The sequence below is a fragment of the Pteropus medius genome, unplaced genomic scaffold (assembly GCF_902729225.1).
Source record: "Pteropus medius unplaced genomic scaffold, Ma_sr-lr_union100, whole genome shotgun sequence".
NCBI classification, from domain to species: domain Eukaryota; kingdom Metazoa; phylum Chordata; class Mammalia; order Chiroptera; family Pteropodidae; genus Pteropus; species Pteropus medius.
The window spans coordinates 25,459,236-25,481,261 of record NW_024351730.1 but is presented as its reverse complement, the minus strand read 5'-3'; the positions used below and the strand labels follow the sequence as shown (position 1 = coordinate 25,481,261).

Here is a 22,026-nt window from a genome sequence, read left to right as displayed (position 1 = left end):
TGGATCTTGTTTTCTTATGCATTCGACTACCCTATGTCTTTTGATTGGAGCATTTAATCTATTTACATTTAAAATGATTATTGATAGGTACATAGTTACTGCCGTTTTATTACTTCTGTTTTTTAAATTAAGTTTATTGGGGTAACATTGGTTAATACAATTATATAATTTTCAAGTGTACATTATCATTTGACATCTGTATATTCTATTGTGTGTTCACCACCCAAAGTCCAGTTTCCTTCAGCTAACATATATATGATCCCCTTTACCCACTTCACCCTCCCCCTACCTCCCTATATTTGACCCCTTTACCCATCTACCTCCCCCCTCCACCAATCCCCTACCCTCTAGTCTCTGTTTGTTTGCCCTGTTCATTTGTTGCTTTTAGGTTTATATCCCACATATAAGTGATATCATGTGATTTTCAACTTTTTCTGTCTGGCTTATTTTGCTCAGCATGATTATCTCGAGGTCTATCCATGTTCTCACAAATGGCAGTATTTCATCTCTTCTTATGGCTGAGGAATATTCTATTGTATATATGTACCACAACTTCTTTAGCCAGTCATCTGTCATAAGACACTTCGGTTGCTTCCATGTCCTGGCCACTGTGAGTAATGCTGCTATGAACATCAGTATGCAAATATCTTTTCAGATATGGGTTTTCAAGTCTTTGGGGTAAATACCCCATAGAGGGATTGCTGGATCATATGGTAGATTAATTCTTAGTTTTTTGAGGAACCTCTATACTGTTTTCCATAGTGGTTGTACCAATTTGCAGTCCTACCAGCAGTGTATGAGGATTCCTTTTTCTCTACATCCTCTCCAGCATTTGTTATTACTTGTCCTGTTGATTATAGCTATTTTATCAGGTGTGAGATGGTATCTCATTGCGGTTTTGATTTGGATTTCCCTAATAGCTAGAGATGTTGAGCACCTTTTCACATATTTGTTGAATGGCCACTCTATTTAGAACATTAGGAGGGATACTCACTAATAGAGTAGAACTGACCTAGCAAAAGTTCTCAGGTCTGTAAGACTGTGCATGGACTTTGGAGTCAAAAAAGTGGCAGATATACCTGGGTTAACATCCCTGCCTTGTTTGTATGTGCTTGACAAGTTATTTAACTTTTCTAAGTCTCATTTTCCTGATATATAGATTAGATATTAACAGGACATATATAATGCATATACCAATTAAGCCTCCTAATTTAAAGTGATTACCAGAATCTCTGGCACATAGCAAAATATGTAGCTATCGCTGGTTTTTATTTTTAAGATTCACTGTAAGATTCAGGCTGTCCCCTTAGTCGTCTTGGTTAAAGAGGAGGTAAAGAAATTGAAGACCAAAATAAAACGAATTGCTCGAAGTCGTGAGACAGTTATTGAGTTGCTCAATGTCAGAGCCAAAACGAGCACCAATTTCTCAGAACACCCTGTCAGATGCACCAAGGTGGTTACTGTTTCTGTGATTATTCTGTGTTAAAGATGTGAATCTGTTTCTCTCCTGAAGCCTTTTGCAAAAACTGGAAACAACATAATTCTGGAGCTTAGAGGACAATAGGCATTTGATAATTGTATTTTTCTTTTCATTTTATTGCAAAATGTTTCAAACATGAATAAAAATAGAGACTCTTGTAATGAACACCAGTGTATGGACCTCTATCAAATCCTAACGTTATGCTATATGTGCTCAATCCTTTTTACAAAGAAATTAAATATCATAAGTTAAGACCTCTTGTGTACCCCTCCTTTATACGAACCTCTTTCTTTGTTTGTAATATAGTATTATATAACAGTTTTTTAAATAAAATTTTTATTTTATACATGGGATACAATATTATATTAGTTTCAGGTATACAGCATAGTGATTAGAAACCTATATAACTCACAAAGTGATCTCCCCAATAAATATAGTACCCCTCAGATCCCATACATATTTATTACAATATTATTGACTATTTCCCTTATGATATACTTTATATCTCCATAACTATTTTGTACTTCTTAATCATTTCCCCTTTTTCACAGACCCCCGCTCCCCAGCCTCTCTCTCTCCCATCTGGTGATCATCAAAATATTATCTGTATCTATGAGTTTGTTTTTGTTTTCTGTTGTTGTTTATACTTTAATTTCCACATATAAGTGAAATCATATAGCATTTGCCTTTCTCTATCTGACTAAGTCCATTCAGCACAATACCTGCTAGGTCCATCATGCAGTATCTTTTTCCATCCTTTTACTCTTAGTCTTTGTATGTCTTTTAATCTGAAACGAGTCTCTTGCAGGAAGCATATTTAAGGGTTTTGTTTTCTTATTCATTCAGCCACCGTATCTTTTGATTGGAGCCCTTAATTCTTTTTCATTTGAAGAACTTGTTGATAAATATGTAGTTATTGTCATTCTTTATTCACATTTTTGATACATATTTTTTCTTCTTCTTAAAGATAAGTTCCATCAACATTTCCTGTAATACTAGCTTGTTGGTAATGAACGCCTTAAGCTTTTTCTTGTCTTGGAAGCTCTTTACCTGTCCTTCAACTCTAAATGATAGCTTTGCTGGATAAAGTATTCTTGGTTGTAGATCCTGGGTTTTCATCACTTTGAATATTTTTTTTTCCTTAGTGAATATCTTTATCTTAAACAGTAGATACGATCCAGTCACTCAAAGAAAGATGAAATCACTTTTCCCAACAATACAGGGAGAGACAAAGTATGTTGTGATTCTGGTAAACTCACAAGTTTGGCTCAATACAGCAGGTCTCTAATGAGCCTTAGGACTTTCCATCCTTTCCAGATGATGACTCCTCCTTCCATCTCCGGCCTCCAAGGCCCATTCTGCAACTAATCTGACACATTTCCATATTTTGGAACCCTCAAGCTCCACCACACCCTACCATACCAGATTTCTATTCTCCTATGGGCTCTGAGGGAATTTTATTGAAACACAACACACACACACACACACACACACACACACACATTACGCGCCGCACATGCGTCTGAGCCGACAAACCAAGTCTTGGGGCCTAACAAATCTGTTTCCCTCAGCTCTCAAAACTAAAGTGTCCTCACAAATCTTTGATTCCCATGAACCCTCTCCTCTGTCTTAGAACGTCTGTCTGATGTTGACCCCTCAGCTTCCATGGCCACAACTAGCTAGGGTTCTTGTGGCCCTTTCTTGTTCCTTGCTTGAGGTTCTGGGCCACAACTCACATTCAACCTATTTCCTAGTCTGCAAAATCCTTGGAGGTTGGGAAGAGGCCTATAAAACCCCCACCCCCAAAACGACCTCCAGGATCTAAAATTGAATGGACCCAGCTTCCCCTTTGACTCTCACTCTTTCATTGTCCACGCCCCAAACTGTCTTTCCTTAGGCTCCACGACCACTTCCGGCACCCTCCATCCATCCCCCGTGGTGGTCTATACTGCCTCAGCCCCCTGCTTCCCAGCTTTCCCCGCAGTTCTGCTTCTAGTCCTCAGCCTCTTCCCTGAGACAGCTCCACTGGCCTGTGTCCCCCCAGCCCACGCCCCTCATTTGCAGGCTCTCACTGCTTGAAAAGCAGCCTCACAGAGAATATGTTCACCACCAGTGGGAACACTGAGAGGATATGACGGGCCTGCAGGTAGCCGTAGCTGTCACCCGGCCCCTCGAGGTCTGCCTAGCTCATATTCTGGGGCATCCAGAAGCATTTACTGCACAGCCAGCCCCACTGCAGGCCTAGGGCTCCCACTGCCGCTGTCGCCATCTTATGCCTGCCCCGCAGCCACCGCCGCCACAGCCTCAGCTGCTACCACAGCAGCCAATGGAACCCGCCACTTTGAATATTTTGTGCCAACCTCTTCTGTCCTGCAATGTTTCTTTTGAAAAGTCTGCTGCCATTTTTATGGGGTGCCCTTGTAGATAACTAGCTGCTTTTTTCTTGCTGCTTTTAAGATTCTCTCTTTGTATTTAACCTTTGGCATTTTAATTACGATGTGTTTTGGTGTGGGCCTCTTTGGGTTCATCTTTTTTTGGGACTCTGAGCTTCCTGGGCTTCTAGGTCTATTTCCTCACCAGCTTAGGGAAATTTCCCATCATTATTTCTTCAAATAGATTTTCAACTTTTTGCTGTCTCTTCTCCTTTTAGTACCCCTATGGTGTGACTATTGTTGCACTTGATGTTGTCCCATAGTCTCCTTAAACTATCTTCATTTTTTTGGATTCTTTTTTCTTATTGCCATTCTGCTTGGGTGTCCTTAGCTACTCTAACCTCTATGTGGGTGATTCAATCCTCCTCTACATCCACTTTGTTGATTCTCTCTAATGTGCTCTCCATCTCAGATATTGTAGTCGTCATTTCTGACTGGCTCTTTTTTGTTTTCTATCTCTTTGCTAAAGTTCTCACCAAGTTCATCTACTCTTCCCCTAAGTTCATTGAGCATCCTTATAACCAGTGTTTTGAACTCTGCAACTGTTAGATTTCTTGACTCCACTTTGTTTAATTTTTTTTGGAGCTCTGTTATGTTCTTTCATGTGGAACATGCTTCCCCATTTGGGATGCCTTTCTATGTCTGTTTCTATGTACTATGTAAAGCTCCTAAGTCTCCTGGTCTTAGTAGCATGGCTTTCTGGGGCCAGTGGCATAGTCCTGAGAGGGGTCCAGCTGCAGGCCAAGTTTAGCCCTGTCTGTGCCCCTCTGGAGCCACCCAGTAAGAGTCAGCAAGCAATCCACAGAAGGACACCATCTGTGCTGTGTTCATAGTTGTCCCAAGAGGCCACACCAGTCTATAGCCATGCTACCCTGAACAAGCTGGATCCTGTATGATCTTGGAAGCTAAGCAGGGTCGGGCCTGGTTAGTACTAGGATGGAAGACCACCTAGGAAGACCAGGTGCTGTAGGTGTAAAAAATAAAAAAACATAAGGGATTGTAACCTGACAAGGTCCTTGTAATCTGTGAGGTCAACCAAGGGTTGCCTCATCTAAAAAAAAAAAGGCCATGGCAGAAATCGAAGCTGGCTGCCACCAGTGTGAGGCTTGGAGCTACTCAACAAGGAGCACGGGGCACATCAGAACACCACTGGATGTGGCTTGGATAGGGCCACAAGTGGGGAGGAGCAGTATCTCAGGGAATCCTCTCAGAAGAGTTATTTTATGATGTCTCAGCTATGGTGGTGTCTGCGTATGCACGCTGGAAGCGGAGAGGGCTCCTCCAAGGATCAATAGATACTGCCAGCACTTCTGCCCAGAGAAAGCTGCCCCTCTGGCCCTCACCCCTTGGCCCTACAACTCAGTATCCCCTGCCCATATGTCCCTGGCACAACTCCCAATCCCAAACAGCCATCCCAGCACTGGAGCTCAGGTAGAGCGAATCCATCACCAGGAAAGTCCTGGCGCAGTTGCGGCCCCTTTAAGAGGAACATCTGCACCTGTTGGCTGTAGCTGCTGCAGCCTCTGTATCACTCAGCCTGAGTGGGACCAGGCAGCCTTGAATCTCCTCCTTGTCCTACCATTCCAAGGTGATTTCTTAATTTTCTCCCTAGTTTATGGCTCCTGTTCATCCAGATCTCGGGCAACTTTGCTTGCTGTTTGCTCCATGGTTTCCTCACAATTTGGATGTGGTCGCAAGACGGGATATACAAAGCCTCTACCCTCTATGCCATCTTGACCAGAAGCTGTAACAGATTTTAACCCCTTATTTAAATGGTATAGCCATCTGAAACTTTTTTTTTTTGCTTACTATGTTTTTGAAATTTATCTATGCTGATAAATACTATACAGCATGCCATTATATGAATATTCATAATTTGTTTCTCTATTTTCCTCATAGTAGACATTTTGGTTCATTCCAGTTTTCACATATGTGAGAGTTTACGTAGGGGTTATTATCCAGAAGTAGACCTTCAGAGTCTTAGGTTATGAGACCATACTGCCAAATTTTGCCAAATATTACCAGAAGTTTTCCAAAGTGGTTGTTTCAATTTTTATATTTAAAATTTTTCTCAGATGAAAATATATTATTTATTTTTTAAAATATAGTTATTTCAGCAACCAAGTAACAGAAAAGTCACCCTAGTTACAAAACATAGGCACTTTTAAGAGGTGGAGAAATGAATATTATTGGATGCCTACTATGCGCCAGGTCCTATGCTAGGTGAATTACGTTTTCTCCATTTACTTTTCAATTAATCCCATTACCTATCAGTCACCAAATCCTCTTAGTTATATCTCAGAAACATCTCTTAAATTCATTCCTTCCACAATTTCTTTGATAAATTTTTACAAAAGTACAGATGACAGCAGCTGAGCTACACGACTTTTCTTTCTTATAGACTTTGCCCTCACCAATTCATCCTTTGCAGTTGTCAGAATTATTTTTCTGAAAACACAAATGGGAACTTGTCACTCACTTTTGTGGAAACTTTTTAGAGATTTCCCCATTGACTAGGAGATAAACTTCCAACTTTTTGGATGGGGTCAGATTTTGAAAGGCTTTACATAATATTGGACCTTTCTGACCTCACCTCTTTCTCATCCCTTCACCCTTTGTTCTCCTGCCTCACCAGGGGGACTAATTCCCCAAATAAATCATGTACTTTTCAAACTGGGGAAAGGCATAAGCAGAGCAATGGAAGTTTGAATGTTCTTTCCACCACCTCACCTCAGGTAGACTTTACCATAACACAGATTTGAGTGATTCACTCTCTAGAGTAGGTTGGGGAGGAGTGTTAGAGATGGCTTGCTTCAGAAAGGAAAGATTAGTTGAATGATTCGGCTGTGTGTCACAGGTAGGGAGATCATATAATATAACTTAACCTATATATAACATATAACTTAACTGGGACACTTTATCTTTGTAAAAAACACATAACATAAAATTTACTCTCAATCATTTTTAAGTGAACAGTACAACAGTGTTAAATTTGTGTACATTGTCCTGCAATAGATCCAAAACTTTCATCTTGCAAAACTGAAACTCTATTCTCATTGAACAGAAATTCCTTTTCTCCCTCCTGCTAGCCCCTGGAAACCACCTTTCTATTTTTTGTTTCTAGAAGTTTGACTACTTGACATAGCTCATAGGGAATTATGATGTAACATTTGCCTTTTTGTGAGTTTTACTTAGCATAATGCCCTCAAGGGTCATCCATGTTATTGCCAATGGCAGGATTTTCTCTTTTTTTCTCAGCTGAATAATATTTATTGTGTGTATATACCACACTTTCTTTAATCATTTATCTTATAATGGACATTTAAGTTACTTTCACCTCTTGACATTGTGAATCATGCTGCAATGAACATGTGTGCAAATAATCTTTGAAATCCTGTTTTCAGTTCCTTTGGAAATATACTCATAAGTAGGATTGCTGGATCATATGGTAATTCTATTTTTAATTTTTTGAGAAACCTCTATACTGTTTTCCATAATGTCTGTACCAATTTACATTCCCACCAACTGTGCACAAGGGTTCTAATTTCTCCACATCCTTACTAACACTTGTTATTTTTTGTTTTCGATAGTGGCCATTCTATTGAGTATGAGGTGATAGCTCAGGGTGATTTTGATTTGCATTTTTCTGATGATTACTGATGTTGAGCATCTTTTCATATGCTTGTTGGCTATTTGTATATCTTCTTTGGAGAAATGTTCAAATTCTTTGCGCATTTTTAAATCAGATTATTTGTTGTTGAATTATGGGAATTCTTTGTATATTCTGAATATTAACCACTTATCAGATACATAATTTGAAATGTTTTCTTCCATTCCATAGGTTGTCTTTTCACTCTGTTGATTTTTTTCCTTTGTTGCGCATAAGTTTTAAAGTTTGATGTAGTCTATTTGTCTATTTTTGCTTTTGTTGCCTGTGCCTTTGGTGTCATATCAAAGAAATTATTGCAAATCCAATGTCATGAAGCTTTTTCTCTATGTTTTCTTCTAGGAGTTTTATAGCTTCAGGTCTTATGTGTAGGTCTTTAATCCATTTTGAATTAATTTTTGTATATGATATAAAGTGTATGGTAATGGTCCAGCTTCATTATTTTGCATGTGGATATCCAGTTTTCCTAACACCATTTGTTGAAGAGACCATTCTTCCTGCATTGTGTAGTCTTGACACCGTTAAGGAAGATGATTTGAAAATATATGTGAGAATTTATTTCTGAGCTCTTTATTATGTTTTATTGGTCTATATGTCTATCTTTATGACAGTACCATGCTATTTTTGACTACTTTAGCTTTATAATATATTTTGAAATCAGGAAGTGTAAAGCCTCCATCTTTGTTTTTCTTTTTCAAAATGATTTTGACCACTGGGTATCCTCTGAGATTCCATGCAAATTTTAATGTTTTTTCTATTTCAGTAAAAAATGCTATTGAAATTTTGATGGGAATTTCACTGAATCTGTAGATTGCTTTGAGTACTAAAAGGACATTTTAGCAGTTTTAAGTCTTCCAATCCATAAACATGGGATATCTTTATATTTATTTCTGTCTTCTTTAACATCTTAAAATAATGTTTTATACTTTGTTATACATGTCTTTCATCTCCTTGGTTAAGGATGTTAACTTAATTCCTAAATATTTTATTCTTTCTGATGTTATTCTAAATTGGATTATATTCTTTTCAGAATATTTACTGTTAATATATATAAATGCAATTGATTTTTTTGTGTTAATTTTTGTTCCCTGCAACTTTGCTGAACTCATTTATTACCTCTTAAGAGTTTGTGTGTTTGTGTGTGTAGTCTTTAGGGTTTTCTACATATAAGATCAAGTTATCTTCAAATAGAGATAATTTTGCTTTTTCCTTCCCAATTTGGATGCCCCTTATTTCATTTTCTTGTTTAATTTTCCTGGCTAGAATTTCCATTACCATGTTCAATAGGAGTGGTGAGAATAGGTATCCTTTCCTTATTCTTGACATTGAAGAAAATGCTTTCAGTCTTTCATCATTGAGTATAATGTTTGCTGTGGGTTTTTATATTTGGTTTTTATTATGTTGAGGTGGTTTCCTTCTAGTTTTAGTTTGTTGAGTTTTTTGTCATAAGAGTGTGTAGAATTTTGTCAAATGTTTTTTGTGCGTCATTTGAGATGATCACGTGGTTTTTTCCTTCATTCTATTAATGTGATATATTCCATTGATGAATTTTTGTATGTTGAAGCATCCTTGAATTTCAGGAATAAATGTCACTTGGTTGTGGTGTATAATCCTTTAATTTGCTGTTGAATTCAATTTGCTAGTATATTGTTGTGGATTTTCGCATCAATATTCATCAAGGGTATTGGCCTGTATTTTTCTTTTCTTATAGTATCTTTGTCTGGTCTTGGTATCCAGGCACTGTTGGCCTCATAAAATGTGTGTAGAAGTGTTCATTCTCTTGCAAGTTTTGGATGAGTTAGAAAACAATTGGTTTAGTATTTCTTTAAATGTTTGGTAGAATTCTCTAGTGAAGCCATCAAGCCCAGGGCTTTTCTTTGTTGGGAGGTTTTTGATTAATGATTCAATCTCCTTACTAATTATAGATCTGTTTAGACTTTTATTTCTTCATGAATAATCCTGGTAGGTTGTATGTTTCTAGGAATTTATTAATTTTTTCTAGGTTATCTAATTTGTTGGCATATAATTAATTGTTCATAGTAGTCTTTTATAATCCTTTTTATTTTTGTGGTATCAATAGTATGTCCCCTTTCTCATTTCTGATTTTTGTTATATGAATCTTCTCTCTTTTTATTGGTTATTTAGCTAAGAGTTTGTCAATTTTGTTGATCTTTAAGAAAAACTCTTAGTTTTATTGATTTTTCTATTGTTTTCCTATTCTCTATTTTATTTATTTCTATTCAAATCTTTATTATTTCCTTCCTTCTGGGAAGGAAATAATAACTTTGGGCTTAGTTCTACTTTTTCTAGTTCTTTGAGGTATAAAGTTGTTGAGTTGATGTAGGCATTTACTGCTATAAACTTTCCTTTTAGTAACGATTTTATTTCATCCTGAAAGTTTTAGTATGTTGAATTATCATTTACATTTGTCTCAAGGTATTTTCTAGTTTTCCTTATGAGTTCTTCTTTAACCCATTGTTCAATAGTGTATTATTTACCACATATTTGTGAATTTTTCAGTTTTAATTTTGCTATTGATTTCTAATTTTATTCCATTGTGATTGGAAATGATACTTAGTATGATTTCAGTCTTTTTAAAATTTGTTAAGACTTGTTTTATGGCCTCACATGTGCTCTATACTAAAGAATGTTCTATGTGCATTAAGAAGAATACATATTCTGCTGTTGTTGGGTGGAATGTTTTGCATACAACTGTTAGGTTTAATTGATCTATAGTGTTGTTCAAATCCTCTTTACCCCTTATTGGTCTTCTGTCAGTTTAGTCTATCCATTATTGAAAGTGGGGTGGGAAAATTTCCTGTTATTATTGTATTACTGTCTTTTCTTAATTCAATTCTGTCAACATTTGCTTCATATATTTGAGTACTCTAACATTTGGTGCATATATATTTATAATTATTATACCTTCCTGGTGAATTGACACCATTATCATTATATAATATCCTTCTTTGTCTCTTGTGATAATTTTTGCCTTAAAATCTATTCTGTCTGACAAAAGTATGGCCACACCTACTCCCTTTCGGTTATCATTTGCAGGGATTCTCTTTTTCCATTCTTTTATTTTCAGCCTGTGTGTGTACTCACATCTAAAATAAGTCTCCTAAAAATAAATAAATAAATAAATAAATAAATAAATAAATAAATAAATAAATAAATAAATAAGTCTCCTGCAGACAGAATATAGTTGGATTTTTTTAAATCCATTCAGCTACAAAATGTATTTTGATTTGGGAAGTTTAATTCATTTATATTTTAAGTAATAACTGATAGGGAAGCACTTACTAAGGCCATTTTTTTTCTTTATGTCTTGTAACTAGTTTGTTCCTCTAACTATATGCTGTGTTATCTTTCTCATTCTCTAGATATTTTCTTTGTAGCTACCTTGGGGATCATCTAAAACAGCTTATTATTGTAATAATCTATTTTAAACTGATAATATTTATCTTAAATTGTATATAAAAACTCTACTCTTACATCTTCCCACTTTATATTATCCATGTCACAAATCACGTTTTTCTTTATATGTATCCATTAACATAGTTTTAAAAAATTTATTTATTTTAATTAGTTTCAAGTATGCAGTACATTGGTTAGACATCTATATAGTTCATAAAACAATCCCCCCAATTACTCCTTTCCTCTCCTGATCCTCCACCTAGCCAACATATTAATGCTAACCGCATTCCCTATGCTGTGCCCCCCATCCCTGTGACCATCCATCAACTACTCATTTGTACTTCTTTAACACTTCACCCCATTCTCCCAGCCCCACAATTACCCTTCTCCTCTGTACATCACCAAATCATCCACTATATTTGTGAGTCTGTTTTTGATTAGTTTGTTCTTTTTTATTCCTTAGATTCCGCATATAAGTGAAATCATATAGTGTTTATCTTTTTCTGTCTGATTTAAATATCTTCTAGGTCCATCAATGCAATATCTTTTTCAATCTCTTTCCTTTTATATGTAGGGGTCTTGTTTTCTTATCCTTGCAGCCACTCTCTTTTGGTTGGAGCACTTAATTCTTCTCCGTTTAAGGTACTTATTGATAGTAGTATAATTGTTACCATTCTTTATTTCTGATTTTGATACATTTTTTCTTCCTAAAAAAGCCCTCCAACATTTCCTGTATTACTGGCTTGGTGGTGATAAATTCCTTTAGCTTATTTTTGTCTGGGAAGCTCTTTATCTGTCCTTCAACTCTAAATGATAACTTTGCTGGATAAATTATTCTTGGTTGTATATCCTGGGTCTTCATCCAGTCGATATTTTTTGCCAAGCCTTTCTGTCTTGCATAGTTTCTTTTGAGAAATCAGCTGTCAGTCTTATGGGTGTTCCCTTATGAGTAATCATCTGTTTTTCTCTTGCTGCTTTTAATATTCTTTCTTTGTATTTAACCTTTGGTGTTTTAATTATGATGTGTCTTGGTATGGGCCTCTATGGATCTCTGATTTTTGGAATTCTCTGAGCTTCCTGAGGTCATATGTCCATTTCCTTTACCAAGTTAGGGAAGTTTTCCCTCATTATTTCTTCAAACAGCTGTTTGACATTTTTATTTTCTTCAGTTACGCCGATCAGACGAATATTTGGACCCTTAAATAGTGTCCCATATCCTCCTTAAATTATTTTTATAGTCTTGGCATCTTTTTTCTTGCCATTCTGATTGAGTGTTCTTGGCTTTCCCATCTTCTAGATAGGGCATTTGATCCTTTTCTTTGTTCACTTTGTTTATTCCTTTGTTTATTCCATTGAATATACTTCTCATCTCAGATAATGTGTTCTTCATTTCAGACTGGTTCCCTTTTATAACTTCCATTTTTGTTTTTATGGGTTTTTTTTTTTATCTCTTTGTTGAAGTTCTCACTGAATTTATCTACACTTCCCAAAAGTTCATTGAGCATCTTTATAACCAGTGTTTTGAACTCTGCATCTGTTAGATTACTTGACTCCATTATATCCAGATCTCTGTTCTCTTCTCTCATATGGTTTCTGCTTGTCTTCCCATTTTGGCTGCCTTCCCACGTCTGTTTCTATGTACTAAGCAAAGCTCTTAAGTCTCCTGGTCTTATTAGTGTGGATTTGTGAAGTAGATGTCCAGTGGCATAGTCCTGAGAGGGGTTCAGCTACAGGCCAAATTTAACCCAAGCCTCTACCCCTCCGGGGCCACCTGTTCAGATTCAGCAAGCAATCCACAGATGCTGTGCTTATAGTTGCCTCCAAAGGCCACACCAGAAACCAAGGCCAGCTGCCTCCAACGTGAGTCCAGGCACTTCTCAGCAAGGAGCATCTGACTAGCTGATATACCTGGATGTGACTTGGATGGGAACACGAGTTGGGGGAGGTGGGTTTCAGGGAATCCTCTGGGCAGAGAGACCTCTGTTTTCCAGTTTGACGATGTCATGGCTAAGGCAGTGCTGTGTTCGAGCACTGGGAGAGGGGAGAGATCAACAGGGAACAATAGATATCACTGGCACTTCTGTACAGAGCGAGTCTCTCCTAGGCCCTCATTCTGACAATGTCTTCCTGTAAGTCCCTGGTGCCCTCTGTGCGCAGCCTAATCAGCACTGGTGCTCAGAGCAAGCAGGTTCCTCACTGTGAAAATTCACTTGCAGACACGGTCCCTTTAAGATGCTTCTGCCGCAGCCTCCATCTCACTCAGCTGCTTGAGACCTGGCAGCCCTGCGTCCTTGCCTGTCCTACCTTCTTCCATTGCAGGGTGTTTTCTTGGATTTTTCCTAGTTGTATGGCTTGCTCATCCACATCCCAGGCAATTTATCCTTGCTGTTTTCTCCTTGTTTCCATTACAACTTTGATTTGGTTGCCAGAGGGATGAACAGAGCCTCTATCATCTATGCCATTTTTTTCTCCAACATAGTTTTATAGTTAGTTATTTTTATGCTTTTGCATTTTAAATTCTATGTACCACCATTACAGTATTACAAGATTCTGTATTTGTCTATGTATTTAGCTTCACTGGAGAGCCATATATTTTGTATGCTTTTTTTGTTGCTGTCTAGCATCCTCTTATTTCAACTCAAAGACTCCCTTTAGCATTTCTTGTAAGTCAGGTCTAATGGTGAAGAACTACCTCAGGATTTGTTTTTTTCTGGGAAAACCTTTATTTTTTCTTTATTTTTGAAGGACAGTTTTGTTAGATATAGGATTATTATTTGGAAAGTTTTTTTTTCTTTCAGTACTTTCAATATATTATCTCATTGTTTTCTGGCTTGCAGGTGTCTGCTGAGAAACTTGCTGATAATCTTAAGAGAGCTCCCTTGTACATGCCAAGTCACTTTATTCTTGATGCTTTCAAGGTTTTCCCTTTGACTTTTGATCATTTGATTATAATGTATCTTGGTGTGGGATTCTTTGGATTTATCCTCCTTGAATTTGAATATTTATTTCCTTCCTCACATTTGGGAAGGTTTGGGCCATTATTTCTTCAAAAAAGCCCTCTGCCCACTTCTCTCTTTACCTTCTGGGAATCCTATAGTGTTCAACAAATACTCTTGTAAGTAGTCGGCTATGGAGTATCTCCTAAATTCCTTAGATTGTCTTCACTTTTCATCTTCATTCTTTTTTTCTTTTTTCCCCTTTAACTCAACAATTTCAAATGACTTGTCTTCAAGTTTACTGATTATTTCTTGTGCTTGATCAAATCCTTTGACTCCCTAGTGAATTTTCAAATTGGCTATTGTATTTTCAACTCTAGACTTTCTCTTTGTCTCTTTTTTATAGTTTCTATCTCTCTGTTGATATTCTCATTTTTGTTCATGCATCATTTCTTGATATTTTAGTTGTCTATCTGAGTTCTCTTATAGTTCATTTTTTTTTAATATGGCTATTTTAAATTCTTTGTCATGTAATTCATTGATTTCCATTTCATTAGAGTTAGTTTCTGGAGATTTATTTTGTTCTTTTTTGCCATGTTCCCCGTTTCTTCGTATATCTCATTATATTTTTCTGGGATTTGGGCATTTGGAAGAGGAGCTACCTCTCCCATTCTTTATAGACCAGCTTTGTACAGGGGAAGACCATTACTAGTCAACCTGGCTAGAGATTCTGGCAGCTTCTCAAACCTTTTCTGGGATGTATCTTCTCTAGGCTTGCCCTTGTTATTTCCCAGTTAGAGAGGTTTGCCTGTTTTGTTTTGTTTTGTTTTGTTTTGTTTTGTTTTGTTTTGTTTTGTTTTGTTTCTGGAGCTTATAATCTCTTGGTTCCTCTGGTGTCCATTTGAACTTGTTTCCTCTGGTGTCCATCTGAACTTTATGTTCCTGATGCTGCAGCAAGTCACTGAGCTATCCTTTGTTCTCAGTGGCCCTCAGGAATCCAAAGTTTGTCAGTTCTCCATCAGTGTTCAGGGTCAGGTTAGAGAGAAACCATTCCTTGGTAACCCTTGAAAAGCTGGCATGTTGGATGAATGTTCTACTCTTTTCTTCCTGAGGGAGAAGCCATGACTTGTATATTTTTCCTTGATTGGGCCAAGCTGCACTAGCTTCAGGTAAAGGTTAAAACAAAATATTGTAATTATAAAAACCAAGTAAATTTATCTTCAGTCTAAATGTTAAACTGAATTTACAATAGCATTCACGATAGCAAGAGCAATTTCACTTTCAAACTAATGAACTTCTAACCTTGATTTCCTGCGATGGAAGAAAATAATGAGCTATTATTAAACTTAACCTAAAAGACACTCTCTCTCTCTCTCTCTCTCTCTCTCTCTCTCACTCTCTTTCTGAAGCATCTGAAGACTTTGATATGAAATTGACATAATTAACATTTTGAGAAGTTCTTCTGCTGTTGGAGGCAACACATTGACAGTTCTCACTTCACTTTCATGCATGCAAAGAACACTTAAAATTAAAAATGAGCAAAAATAATTTATAAGTTTGCTCCAAATGAAGTCTGGTGATATGTCTATCTTCTGAGGCTCATGCATTAAATCAGCTTCATCGGACATTTTTTATATAACAACTGCTAACTTTCTTTTCACTTTTAAATAATTTTTTCAGTGAAAGTAGACATATAATATTATATTAGTTTCAGATATACAACATAGTGATTAGACATTTATATAACTTATAAAGTGATTACCCTGATAAATCTAGTACCCATCTGACCCAGTGCATAGTTATTACAATATTATTGACTGTATTCCCTATGCTACATTTTATATCACCATGAGTATTTTGTAACTATCAATTTATACTTCACAAATCTTCTCATTTTTCACCCACTCTCCCAAACCTCCTCCCATATGGCAACCATCAAAATGTTCTCTGTATGTATGAGTTTGTTTTCATTTTGTTTGTTCATTTATTCTTCTATTGATGAACACCCATGTTGCCTCTATATCTCGGCCATTGTAAATAATGCTGCAGTAAACATATGGATTCACATGTCCCTTTGAAGTAGTGTTTTGGTTTTTTAAAAAATAAATACCCAAAAGTAGGATTACTAGGTCCTTCTTTATCTTTGTTATAGCCTTTGTTTTAAACACTATTTTTTCTGGTATAAGTTTGCTACCCCAACTTTTTGTGTTATTTTGTTTCCATTTTCATTAAATATCACTTTCCATCCCTTTGCTTTCAGTCTTTGGGTGTCTTTCAATCTGACGTGAACCTCTTGTAGACAACATATGTAAGGGTATTGTTTTCTTATCCATTTAGCCACCCTATCTTTCGATTGGAGCACCTAATTCATTTACATTCAAAATAGTTGTTGATAGATATGTAGTTATTGCCATTTTATTATTCATATTTTTTTCCTTTTTTTCTTTTTTTTTCTTCTTCTTAAAGAAGTCCCTCCAACATTTCTTGCAATACTGGTTGTGTGGTGATGAACTCCTTTTCCTTTTTCTTGTCTGGGAAGCTCTATCTGTCCTTTGACATATTTTGCTGGGGACAGTAATCTTGGTTGCAGGTCCTTGCTTTTCATCATTTTGAAATTTCATGACAGTTCCTTCTAGCCTGCAAAATTTTTGTTGAGAAATCAGCTGATAGTCTTATGGGAGCTCCCTTGTAGGTAACTATTTGCTTTTCTTTTGCTGCATTTAAGATTCTCTTTTTGCCTTTAACCTTTGGCATTTTAATTATGATGTGTCTTGGTATGGGCCTCTTTGATTTGTCCTATTTGGGACTCTCCATGCTTACTGGGCTTGTGTGTCTATTTTCTTCACTGGGTTCGGGAGGTTTTTTATCACTATTTCTTCAAATAGGTTTTCAATTCCTTGCTTACTCTTCTCTTTCTGATATCCTTATGATGCAAATGTTGGTACACTTGATGTTGTCCCAGAGGCCCCTTAAATGATCCTCATATTTTGGAATTCTTTTTTCTTGTTGCTGTTCTGATTGGGTGTTTTCTGCTAGTTTATCTTCCAAATCGCTGATTCAGTCCTCTGCTTCATCTAATTTACTCTTGATTCCCTGTAATGAATTCTTAATTTTGGTTATTGTATTCTTTATTTCTGGCTGGTTCTTTTTTAATGTTTTTCTCTCTCTTTGTTAAAGCTCTCAATGAGTTCATTTATTCTTCCTCTAAATCTGTTGAGCTTCTTTATAACCAGTGTTGTGAACTCTGCATCTGATAGATTGCTTGTTTCCATTTTACTTAGTTCTTTTTCTGGAGCTTTGTTCTGTTATTTTTTTTGGTGGGGGAAGGGACATTTTTCTTTGTCTTCCCCATTTTGGCTGCCTCCCTGTATTCGTTTCTATGTATTAGGTAGGGCTGCAATGTTTCCCAGTCTAAGTAAGTGTCCTGTGGGGCCCAGTGGTGCAGTGTCCCTGGCCACTTGGGCTAGGTGCTTCAGGTGTGTTCCTTATATGAATTGTTTGTATCCTCCTGTTGTAGTTAAGAATTGATTGCTGTTTGCACATCAATGGGAGGGATTGACACATGGCTTGATTGGTTTTGAGGACTGGCTGGTGACTACAGTGGAGGAGCTGTTGTATAGGGCTGACCCTGTGAAGCAGAATTTGCTTTAGCAGTACTCTGGTGCCTGCCCAGTCTGCCCTTTGGGTGTGTTGTCCTCAGATGTGGCCCCAGGTGCTGCTCTGGCTCAGTCTGAATCTGGCTACCATGCATGCTAGCTCCGGAGTCTCCTAGGAGAGGCCATGCCACAGGCCAAGTTTAGGCACAGCCTGTGCACTGCCTGAGGCACCTGGCATGAGCTACCAAGCAATCTCCTGATGGCTGCCAGCCATGCTGGGCTTGGAGGTGCCTAGAGAGGCCAAGCCATGAACCAAAACCAGCTGCCACTAGTGCTTGGTTTGGGGCTGCCCAGCAAGAGTTACAGGCCATGCCGAGGCCAGATGCCGCTCATTTGGGTTTTGTGAAATTTTGAGAGATTTTAGGGAAGTCCACAGCATGAGCCAAGACAGGACATTTGTATGGAAAAGCCAGTGATAACAACTTGGGTGGCCACAATTTGGGTGGGGTAGGAATGACAAGGGCAAGGCAAATGGTGTTAGCCAGGTTGATGGAGACTCAGATATGGCAGCCATCTGCGTCTGCACACTGGCTGAGGATGGGGTTCAACAAAGAAATAATGGATTCTGCCAGCACTTCTGTCTGGGAGAAAACTGCCCCTTCAGCCCTTTCCCTGAAGCCGGACAATTCACTTTCTCCTGTATGTCCCTGGTGCTTTCCAAGCTGCTGCTCTAGCACTGGAGCACAGAGTAAGTGATTCCAACAGTGAGTAAGTCCCCGCATGGGCCCTTCAAGAGGAATACCTGGGACTCTTGTAGTCCTCTGTCTTATCCAGCCACAAACTCCACTGGTTTTTATAGCCAGAAGTTATGGGGACTTCTCTTCCTGGCTCTGGAACCCTGGGCTGGGGCACCTGTGTGGGGCTGAGACTCCTCACTTCTCTGGGGGTCCTTTACAGCCAAAATATCCCTCCCACTTTTTAACTGCCACACATGGTGTGAGACCAGCCTGTTTTGCATCTCTGCTCCTCATAGCAGTCTCAAGGTGACTTCTTTTGTATGTTCTTATTTGTAAAATTCTGTTCAGCTAGATTTCAGGTAATTCTCAATGATGGTTGTTCTGTAGTTGTAATTTTGGTATGGTCATGAGTGCAGGTAGGCACACATTTACCTACTCCTCCATCTCGACCAGATATCCACAACTACTAATTAAAAAAAAAAATTACATTGTCCTTTTCAAAAATTAATTATTCTGTTGAAGTGTATTGTAGTTCATGTATTTCACAGAAAATTGCATAGATGGTAAGAAAACACAGGTGATAAACTCTTTGACATTAGTCTTGGCAATAATTTTTTTGGATCTGATGCGAAAGGCAGCAATAGCAAAAATAAACAAGTGAGACAACATCCAAATACAAGGCTTCTGTATAGCAAAAGATGCCATCTACAATATGAAAAGGCAACCTATCAAATGAAAGAAAATAGTTGCAAATCATATATCTGATAAAGAGTTAATATCCAAAATATGTAAACAACTCAGACAACTCAATAGCAACCCCCCAAAACAAACAAACAAACAAAAAACAACAATTTAATTAAAAATGGTCAAAGGATCTGAATAGACATTCTTCCAAAGAAGACATATAGATGATCAATAAGGTCATGAAAAGATGCTCATTATCACTAATTATCAGAGAAATGCAAATCAAAATTACCTCACACCTGTTAGAGGGGCTATTATCAAAAAGAAATAACAAGTGTTGGCGAGCGTATAGGGAAAAGGGAACACTCGTGCCCTTTTGGTGGGAATGTAAACTGATGCAACCACTATGGAAAACAGTATGGAAGGTCTTCATAAAATCAAAAATAGAAATATCATATAATCTAACAATTCCAATTCTGGGTATTATTCAAAGAAAACAAAAACACTAATTCAAAAAGATATATGCACCCTTACTTTCATTGCAGCTTTATCTACAATAGCCAAGATATGGAAACACCCTAAGTACCCACTGATGGAAGAATGAATAAAAATGTGGTACGTTTATATAAAATGAAATGTCAGTCATAAAAAGGGAAATCTTGCCATTTGTGACAACAAGGATTGACCTGGTGGGTATTATACTAAGTGAAATAAATCAGAGAAAAACGAATGCTGTATGATTTCACTTATATGTGGAATCCAAAAAAATAAAACAAATGAACAAACAAATAAACACAATCTGTTCTCGTTGATACAGAGAACAGATTGGTGGTTTCCAGAAGGATGGGGTTTGGGGGTTGGCAAAATGGGTGAAGGGAGTCAAGAGATACAAACTTCCAGTTATAAAATAAGTCATTGAGAGGTAATGCACAGCACTGTGACTATAGTCAATAATATATTATATATTTGAAAGTTGCTAAGAGTAAATCTTAAAAGTTCTCATCACAAGAAAAAAAAATTTTGTAACTGTATGGTGATCGATGGTTACTAGATTTATTTTGATGACCGAATCGCAGTATATACAAATATCAAATCATTAATTTGTGCACCTAAAACCAATATAATGTTATGTCAATTATAATACAATAAAAAATAAAATATACAGAACTGAGTCTTAAGCAAAAACATTGTTTTAATAACTGAAAGGGACAGAAATTATGGACTAGGACTGAGATGGTATTAGGGATTTTGGTAGCCAGTAAAAAGGAGTTTTAACAGAGCATAATTGAAAACCACCTACTGGAAAAATAAAATAGTTTTATGTTTCTACCAAAGTTATTGAGACTGCTCAAATTGGTCTCATAATCTTACATAAATAACTTGGGTAATGTCATCCTGCACCAAGAGGACAGGGCCTGAGTTTGTTTTGACCCCCATCATATTCCAATGCTCAGCATGGTCCTGGCATATATCAGATACTGGTTCAGTATGTGCTGAATGAATAGCATGAATGATCTGTTTTTCTCATTACCACATTTCTGTTTTCTAAGAAATTGCACATACTCTGAAGGCAATAATCTGTGAAAGTATAATACCAAATTATTCAATTTGCAGCATCTTTTGAAAAATCTAGTTATGCTTTCTAGAGTCAAGTAAGTAATTAAATTAAAAGTTACAGGCATTCTGATTTTTAATTGGAAACTAGGATTAGTCAATCTATAACTTTAGCTTTTAGTTAATTTATATCTTTCACTTTCAATTGAGAAAAAACTGAACAGAAAAGTATGGTTAGCAAATTAAACAAATACTTCATGTGTACAAGCTTCTTTCCAAATTGGTTCACTTTGCAAAGGGGAGCATATTGGATTATCAAGAGTTGCCTGTTGCTACTTAGAGTTTGAACTTTGTGGGAAAGTAAGGAGATGCTTTCCCCATCACCATCTCCAAACTGAGGCCAAGAAAGGGAGACTTCAAAAGAATCACTTTGAGAGATTAACATAAGCTTCCTGAAATTTGAATTACACAGAACCTTATTCCTGAGTCATTCCTAAAAAAATGTCTTAAAGAGAACGCCTTGTTAGAGGGTGAATGGTTAGAGGAAGGAGAAAGGATCAATGTGGGAGTAAAATGGACGTGAAATACTAACTTCTCTTCTCCCTCTTCCTGTCTTTCCTTCCCCTCATTCTTCTTTACAGCTTTATTTTTACCATAAAATTCATCCCTTAAAAGTACATAACTCAGTGGATTTTGCTATATTCACAGAGTCATGCAATCATTACCATTATCTAATTGTAGAATATTTTCATCTCCCCTAAAAGAGACCCTGTACCCATTAGTAGTCACTCTTCATTCCTACTACCCCCAGCCCTAGTTAACCACTAATCTATCTTCTGTCTCTGTAGATTTATCTATTAGGGGCATTTCATATAACTAGAATTATATGATATGTTGTCTTTTTTGGAAAGAAGTCTGACTTCTTTCACTTAGCATAATGTTTTCAAGATTCATCCACGTTATAGCATTAATCCATGCTTTATTAATTTTCATGGCTGAATAATATTCCATTGTATGAATATACTATATTTTGTTCATCCAGTCATCAGTTGAAAGAGATTGGGTTGTTTCTACTTTTTGATATCATAAATAATGTTGGCATGAACATTTGTTACAAATTTCTGTTTGAATTTGTTTTCAGTTCTCTTGGGTATATACCTGGGAGCAGAATTGCTGAGTCTTATATAACTCTATGTTCATCTTTTTGAGGAACTTTCAGACTTTCCAAGGCTACTATACCATTACACACTCCTACCAACAATGGGAATGCAGTGTATAAGAGTTCCGATCTCTCCACATTGTCTCCAACACTTGTTATTGTCCATCTTTTTTATTATAGCCATCCTACTGGTATAAAATTAAATACGATTGCGGTTTTGATTTTCATGACATTAATGATATTGATGTTGAGCATCTTTTCATGTGTTTATTGGTTTTTTATGTATTTCCTTGGAAGAAATTTATTCAAATCCTTTTGTGTATATTTTAAATTGAATCATTTATCTTTTTATTGTTGAATAATG

The 22,026-nt window shown here is 36.9% G+C and overlaps 1 long non-coding RNA gene and 1 pseudogene across 1 annotated transcript in view; both read left to right on the top strand.

Annotated features, from left to right (window-relative positions):
- LOC120588244 (uncharacterized) overlaps nt 1-22,026 on the top strand; it is a 47,641-nt gene that overhangs the window by 12,257 nt on the left and 13,358 nt on the right. The gene's annotated exons all lie outside the window — the stretch shown is intronic.
- On the top strand, nt 4,767-4,885 carry LOC120588549 (uncharacterized; annotated as a pseudogene).